The 8,574-nt window shown below is 43.0% G+C and overlaps 1 protein-coding gene across 1 annotated transcript in view; it reads right to left on the reverse strand.

Annotated features, from left to right (window-relative positions):
- The window catches only part of LOC308138271 (Golgi-specific brefeldin A-resistance guanine nucleotide exchange factor 1-like), a gene marked incomplete at its 3' end in the record, with an annotated part of 97,951 nt that extends 90,488 nt beyond the window's left edge, over window positions 1-7,463 (reverse strand). The window contains exon 1 of the mRNA XM_080507353.1: window positions 7,215-7,463. The remainder of the gene's footprint in view (window positions 1-7,214) is intronic.
- Window positions 7,464-8,574: the final 1,111 nt, after the last annotated feature.

The raw sequence follows: 8,574 nt of genomic DNA on the forward strand, positions 1-8,574 counted from the left end.
GGCCAAATGCAAAAAGGAGGAACACAACCAAGGTCGACAAGCCTCTGTGAAAGTCACAGGGTGTGTTCACAACTGGTGGAGCAGCTCTTCATTCCACCCCGATCAGGAACAGGAAATGATTTCCACTGCTCACCTGCAGCAGATCAGTCAGAGGCGGAGCTTTAAAAACACCTCAGCCACAGTAGAAAATCACAGTATTACAATCACAATCGGTTGTGTAAGAGTGTAAACGCTAGAAAACGCAGGTTAACGTCACTTCCTTTCACTCACTCACAGAAAACTGCGCAGGACTGATCACAACACTGCCCCCTAAAGGTCAGAGATGGGAAATGAGCCATATAGCCTACGATTGCACTGAACTTGGTCATGATTTATGTTTCCACTGATATTTAACTGAGATTGAATTAAAACCGGTTGACCCGCATTTTGTAAAAGAAATGAATAAAACTGAAATAACCACAGAACCTCGTGAAATCACACAAATATTAACAGTGGCATATACAAGTGGCCCAAAATCAGTCGTGTCAAAACGCTATGGGGGGATTAGAAAAGGAAGGGGAACCACTGTATACACTATATCAAAATGGGAGAATATGAGTGAGCCTGTGTCCTCCTCAATGTTCTGCCATGAATCCATTGCTCCTCTTTGGTCACCACTAATAAAGTACCTCACTCCAGTGAACCTCAACATGCTGGAGAGGCTGTGGGGTTGGAGAAGCACACATATTTTGGGGGGGGAATCCTAAATCAGATTCTTGGTCAACAAATACCACAGACAGGAGAAACAACAAGACCTAACAAATACCTCCTTAAAATTTTAACAACAGCAGCCAAGAAAGCAAATGTCTACAAACAAACCTGCCTGCAGTGGGTCACTGGACCGAATCACGAAATAACGTCACGAGACAGAAACATTCACTTTCCTCTGGAGATCGAGGAAAGATGTTTACATCACAAGGAAGAAGGAATGGATTGAATATAGGTCAGAATAAGGACGTGATTACTGGTCTCCCTTCACCCTTGATTTCAAACAATGTTTGAACTCGTATCTCTCTGCTGCATCCGATGAACTTTATTCTTCTTATTTCTTCACACTCCATGTAAAGAGTCTGAATTTGGCCATTGATGTGTGTCTGCTTTTATGTTTATGTGCTTCACATTGTGTTCTTTTTGAAAAACAATATTTGAATAAAAACTAAGCATTAAAAAAAAAAAGGCTGACATCAATGCTCTGAATGCACAAACCTGTCTGAACTGAAACTTACAGTGAAGCCAAAAGCACAATGGAGAAAAGCTGGGGGCTTGAGCGCCCACCATGTAGCTCCCGTTGCATACTGGTACATCACCACCTGGCCCCGCTGCCAGCAGACTGGGCTGCAGCGGCGTCTCTGGGAGGTTGACGTACCTTCCAGTTCAGGACAAGCTCGTTAAAACTGCTTGGTGATCTGGTTCCCGCTGCAGTGTTCACGCTTCCACAAATAAACCTCTCCAGCAGGGCAACGGCAGCAGGCCGTGTTTTACTCAACCTGACAAAAGTGTGAACACAGAAATAAAACGTTGGACTCCTGAAAGATTCCAAAAACCACTGAGAAGGTTGCATCTGGTGAAGAGCTCAGTGAGCGCCTGCAGCCCGGCGCGGCTTAAAGTTGTCTCACTTCCCAACAGAGGAGGGGAGTTATGTGTGTTTTAGTCTGATATTAAAGATGCCTGAGGAGTTCTTCCTCTTCAGAGCACAGCAATGGGAAAACCACGGATTTCCATGCGTACCCTGACAAATACCTGAAACCAATATGGATAACCAAACAGAATCAAAAAGACACGCTGTTCATATTTGACAGGCATTGTGGCTCAAAATGACTGGATTAACCTTTTGCTGATGTCGTGAAAGTGGCGGCAGTTAATGCTTTTACGTTGGAGGGCAGAGAGTGGTCTGCTCAGCCGTTTCACTTCCCGGTGGAGCCTATTGAGAACAACACAAGGACGACTGCATGATGAGCCGAGGCTGGACGGTCGGTGAAAACGCTCACCAGTCTGCTCTCAACCAGCCACCTTCTGCTTTAATCTCATATTAGGTTTCAACATTGTACCGTTGGCTCAGTAAGCACAGAGGAAACAGGTACAACGTGACCAGGAAGTCACTGCTGTCAGAGAAAACTGCATAGTGAAAAGATTCTAAAGCATTTTAAACCAGGCAAGAAAGGTTGGCTCGTCCAGTGAAACCAGGCTTTTGAGTTTCAGGGGTTTTTGTTTATAGTTCGTTCCAAGCAGATGGAGCCGCAAACCTGAAGGCCTCAGTTCAGTCCTGACTTTAGGAACAGACAGTACAAGAAGATTAAGAAGAGTCGGAGTTTCTGTGACTGATGTAGGTCTGAAGGTAGGATGGGAGCAGACCTCAAATATACGTATTGATAAAAACACGCCAGTGACTGAGGTCCCATTTCCACGTGACAACACCGAATCCGTAAAAGAAAAAGTGTACGTTTCCACTGCAGCAGCAGACACACTGACAACAACGTAGTTAGTCTGCCAGGCCACAGGAGGGCGCTGTTGCCCTCTATAAACCACTATAAAGGTGAAGAAATTGGAGCGAACCTGGCATCCTAGTGGACTGATGAGGAATCACATGTTAATTAAACTATTAAACTACAGATATAGACGGTGAAAGTGGAATACGACCATAGATATAAAACACTACTTGCCTCATGGCGCCACCTGTGACGTGCCTACAGCGCCGCCATCTTGAGGAGGTCACTCGCTCGAACTCAAAAGGGGGGGAAAAGTTTTCCACAGGATAGAGCTTTACCTGAGCTTTAAAACTCTGTATTTCAGTGTTGCTACGTGGACTAGCAAGCGAGCTACCAATGTTTTTGTGGATTTTCTAGCCTGGGATCTTTGTTTAGCATGAGCAGGTGACCTCGCCAAGATGGCGGCGCTCTCAGGAGGCATCAGGGTGTGGCGTGATGTCACAGTCCTGCTGATTGACATCAATTCTGAGCAGTGGGTTCAATATCCGTCATAGGGAGACACCGATCCACATTTTCTCACTTCCTATTCGATCCCGATACCCGAATGTGGAGATCTGCCGATACTGATACTATTCCAATGCCAGAGCTGTTTGCTTCAATATTATTATTATTATTATTATTATCATCATTGTTGATTTTATATGAGGATGTAATAAACTCCTCTCTACAGTAAAGTAATAAATGTAGGAATGTTTACATGTTTTCTCTCTACAGACCACTTGAGGTTAGTAGAAGGTGAGAAAAGGAAGCAGTACAAAGTATTTTAGTTCCATGTGGACAATGTGGGGGTCTGCGTGACGTCATCATCCCATAATAAACTAGTTCTATCTTTAAAACCTCAGAATCATTTCATTAATCCCTGGAGAAATTCTTTATCAACGCAGCAGCAACACAATGTTTCCAGCTCTAAAGCAGCTCCAACCACTGGGACTATTTTCAGGGAGTTTAGCGTGGAGGAGGACGCAGCTTCACGGAGGAGTGAATCTCCTGCTGACAGCCTGGAGGAGCTGCTGCTCATTGTTTTGATGTCTGGAGTTTTACAACGCCGACATCTGGCTGCAGAGCTGTACTACGGCTTTGCTAACATTGCACGTTGCTGTGTTGCTTTGCTCATGTTGCACGTTGCTGTGTTGCTTTACAATGTTTTAAATGTAAAATATGTCCAAAACAGCGACATGTCGAAAAGTTGGATAGCACAGTGCTACTACATAGCCTGCTAACTGGCTGCAAACTGTGGAATGGACTTCCTGACTAAAACATCTAAATCTAAAACCTATCCTCCACAGTCCTGTAGGGACAATGCTAATGCTAACCTCCAGATCCTGCAGGGACGATGCTAATGCTAACCTCCAGATCCTGCAGGGACGATGCTTATGCTAACCTCCAGATCCTGCAGGGACGATGCTTATGCTAACCACCAGATCCTGCAGGGACGATGCTAATGCTAACCACCAGATTCTGCAGGGACGATGCTAATGCTAACCTCCAGATCCTGCAGGGACGATGCTAATGCTAACCTCCAGATCCTGCAGGGACGATGTTCATGCTAAATCCCAACTTAGAATACAAACAGTTAGATGTTTTTTTGATATACAGTATTTGTTCAAGTGTACATATTGAGAAATAAATATGGATTATTTAAATTATGAAGCAAATTGACATTTATTACCACATAAACACACAAAAGTACAGAAAATTGGTACCATTGAGTACCAGTATTGATTCCCAGGTATATTGGTACCTTATGGGTTCAAAAGAGAAAAGTTCACATCTCTACCTTCGAGTAAAAGCCTTTTCTTCATCACTTGTGACTGACAGACTCAGTAGAACATGCTTTCTCTTTACGGCCCTGAAATCAAACTCAATCACTGAAAGCTCAGCTTGAAATGTCACAAACCTCTAGTGCTTAAAAAGACCATTCATGTTTGAAAGCTCATACATTTACATCTACTACTTCGTTATATTTACCAAAACTGGAGCTTGAATGGAGTTAATGAAATATAATGAAGACGAAGTTACAATTTATTAAAGTGTAACTGGTTTTTATCATGTTTCACCATATTAACTGTTATAAATCCAAAGGGTTTTAGCTGCATTTAACAGTTTTTGCCATTTTACTAGTTTTAGTGACTTTAATCGTGAAGCACCTTCATTGTGTTGTTTTTCTTGTCTGTTTCTCTCCACATATCAGAGCCTCCAGGTAAACCAGTTGGTACTTGGTGTTGTTCTGAGTTTAATTAGCCTCTTCATCTGAGTTGAATATTTTTGGGTTGTGTTCAGAGTTTATTTTTCCGAGAGCTGCATCTATCCCTGAGACGCAGTGTGCAACGGAAGGAGTGGGATGTGTCACAGACTTTAGTTCATCTATTACAAGATCTCACTTCACTTCCACATTTATCTCAAGATGTGAAATGACAGTTTGAAAATGTTTCTCCTCATAAATCGTTTCATTTCAATACCACTGAATGAGATGAATGAGATGATGAATGAGATCCTCCTACCTTGCAGGAAGAATTCAACACCACATTTTCACAGTTCACAGCAAACGGCAGACTCCCTGTTGAGTTTAGCGTCTGGGCGTCATGATTCAGTTCCCGACCAGTCTCAAGGATGACAGGACAGAGTTTGGGGGCCGTGCTTCAGGAAAAACATAAATCCTTCAATGTCCTCCTACCAATAGGTGGCGCTGTGACTGTGAAGGGACATTAGCGCATGGATGTGTTCAGGGCAGCACTGCGATGACACACGAGAGGTTTCAGGCAGATTGCAGCATGTAGAGCAGAGTCTCACATCACTTCCTGTTCCATGGCGAACCATCAGATATTGATTGGAGCGCCGAGGCCACGCCCATCACATTAGAGTCTCATTGTGATACGTTTTCATCAGGAAGGCCTGTTGTATGAACTGGTCAAATCTCAGCCTCACTCCTTCGGAGGACTGTGCTTCACGCGTGGTGCAAAATGGCGGCCCTCCTGTCGGGTTGTGAGTATGGGTGTCGGTGACATTTCCGTGCGGCTTGACGGGCCGCATATCTCCACCACATTTCTCGGGAATAGACGAAACGTGTTAATCACGTTGCCCGTTCAGACGTTAAACGCTATGGAGCCATTTTGTGAGACACCTGTGGAATGGCTAACAGGTAAAATGGTCCACCGCCTCTGACGTGAAGATTCACACACGTTGAGGCCGTCAACAATGCAGCACTTTGTGCAGTAGAAGACGGTAAAGTGATCATGGTCTCTTGCGTTCCAATAGGGACGTGAGCACCTCTGCTCGGGCCCTAATGAAACACATCTCAGCCCTCTGACATCCACCCAGAGACAAGACACGTGACTCGGCTCACCCATTATCAGTGTGTTTAGAATATCTACATGCTCCTGTTTCTTCCAAATGAACGAGTGGAAGATGTAAGATTTCAGGCTTTTTATATGTTAATAACATATGAAATAATAACGCAGTGGTAGCTAACCTTTTACGCAAATTTTTTTTTAATTGTACATGTGGTTATTGACTGCACAAATATGCAATTATCAGAATGGATATTACCAAAAAAAAAGTCAATGAAGACAATTAAAAAAAACTTGCAACAGAAGACTGACGCCAGTTTGAATTAAGTAAACTATAGACTCTTCAGGAGGGAAATGTACAGATACAAAGTATTTTCAATGGATAAGCAGGGTGTGTGTGTGTGTGTGTGTGTGTGTGTGTGTGTGTGTGTGTGTGTGTGTGTGTGTGTGTGTGTGTGTGTGTGTGTGTGTGTGTGTGTGTGTTTCAGTTGGACCAGTTAATGTTGAACACTGAGTCACTTAGATCACTTTACTGTATTTGAGTGACGCATAATGTTTCTTCATCTTTTAAAGTGTTTAGATGTGATTTCCTGCCACAGTGGAGTATTCTGATGAGAACTATGGTACACAGCTGAGGGGAGGGTTCAGGGGGGTCAAACATGTGGTCTGTGGGCCAAAACGGAGCCACAGAGGATCTCCTCTGGCCTGTGAGATGACTGTACAATGTAAACACGTACATCTTCAACAGAAGAGGCTGCGATTCGTCAATTATTGGATGGACAGGTCACAGTAGAAGGGTGAGAATGGAGGTCTAGCGATCAGCAGTCATAGATAAGTGATTGTTAGCAAAAGTGGTATTGAGATTGATTGAGGGGAGGATTAAATCCACATGATGCATGACATTTCAGCATGTACCTGAAGAACTCGCTGCCGTTTGGAGGCCTTGAAATTATAACACAAAGCAGCAGTTGCTGTGAGAAATCACATATTGATCAAAGTGCTTTACTCCATTAAAACATCGAGGTTATGAGAGAGCATTAAATGTGAACGTGATGATGTAGTTTCACATTTTGCTAATGCTGAGGAGTTGTCATCATTTACAGGTTTTATATTGAGCCGAGAGGTTTCCTGGATTTAAATCCGTTTTGTCAGCCTACTTTAGATCAGATATTTAAGTCTATACTTGCAGTTTGGGTCACACATTGAACAGTTTGATCAGATATTCCAGCCTTCCCTTGCTGCTAGCCACCTAGCTCTGCGTGCTAGCCTGCCCGCCGGCTGCAGTCTCCATCATCCAACCCTCTGATTGCTCTGCTTCATCTCCACCTTCACTAAACCTACACCCGGAGAGTCCCACACGCACAGACACGAGCCTCCGGTGCTCCACGGACGGTGTTATTACCTTTCTTGTACCTGTGTGAGGCTGATGTGTCGAAGATGGAGTCCTGCTGCGGCTAATGCTAGCCAGCTAGCCGGCTAACAGTGAATGAAGAAGAGCAAAGTTCAGCTGAAAACGATAAAAAGACGAGGTGAAAATGTCTGTCATTCCACTGGGTGATGGAGGGATGTGTCCAGACGCCGTTACTTCATAGACCGTGCAGAATGGGCTCCATGGGAGAAGAAAAAGTGGAGTTTTGTGTATCTGTCAGTTCTTCTGGTAAACACACTGACGTGGAAAAGCTCTGCGCTCTCAACCTAACATGACTCGTTTTGATTGACGCGAGGCTGGAAGGGTCGATTCATGAGTCATCGGGACCTGGATTAAAACAATATCTCTCACATTTGCACACTTCTACTCGCACTGTTATTATAATCTCATCTAAATCCAGGATTGTTTGAAAAAAATACGTTTTATTATTTAATCACACGTGAAGAGGGCGGGACAAAGGGCGCATTGGTGCAACAAGGTAGGTTACACAGAGTTGATGACGTCAGAAGGGCCTGGATCCAGTTTAACCAATATAACCTCGTATTCAATCTTGACAACTTTCTCTTTACTACACCTGCATTGGATATCCATTCAACAGTCCACAACCTCTTTATCCAGCTCTCATTTTAGTTTCAATAACTTTCTTTTACCTGCACCAGAGGTCTGCATTATGCATGATTAGACATTCCTAGTTCATTATGCACAGCATTCCACGTTGGTTGCAGATGATTGGTGTACACACTGGTGTACACTTTTTGAGTAAATTGAATGATTTTAAGTGTTTTTCAGACTGTACATACAACAGTGGTCCCAAAACAGAGACTTGTGGAATATGTCCACAAATAAGTTAGTATAAGGAGTATTTGATTTGATGCATTAATTTGTACTTTTCTTGTAATAGCGTAATGTGCGAACTTTTGGCCTATTGAGGCTAACATCCAGTTTCTCCCTCACAGTGAAGATTTGGGAATTTAAATTAGATCCAACTCAATATGAGATTTAGTTTTTTCAATATAAGATGAGATCAAATGTTTACGTCTCGTCAAAACTAAGCCATGGGGATATAACTCTATCAAATTATTTTTTTAGGTCCAGTTACACTACTCACAAAAAAAACTAGGGATATTGAGCTTTTGGGTGAAATGTCAGAATTAACTTGATCTACATTCCTGCTTTTCTTGCTGAACTCAATTAATAAAATTATTGTACAAATAAAAAAATAACGTGACCTCTAAACTTTTGATGACAACTGTTGTCCAACTGTTCAGTGTTTCAGTGCTTGTTGCACAACTTGCTGTTCTCCAACTGCTTAACAAAAAAATGTACAACAGCT

This window comes from Blennius ocellaris (genome assembly GCF_963422515.1).
Source record: "Blennius ocellaris genome assembly, chromosome: 13".
Lineage (NCBI taxonomy): Eukaryota > Metazoa > Chordata > Actinopteri > Blenniiformes > Blenniidae > Blennius > Blennius ocellaris.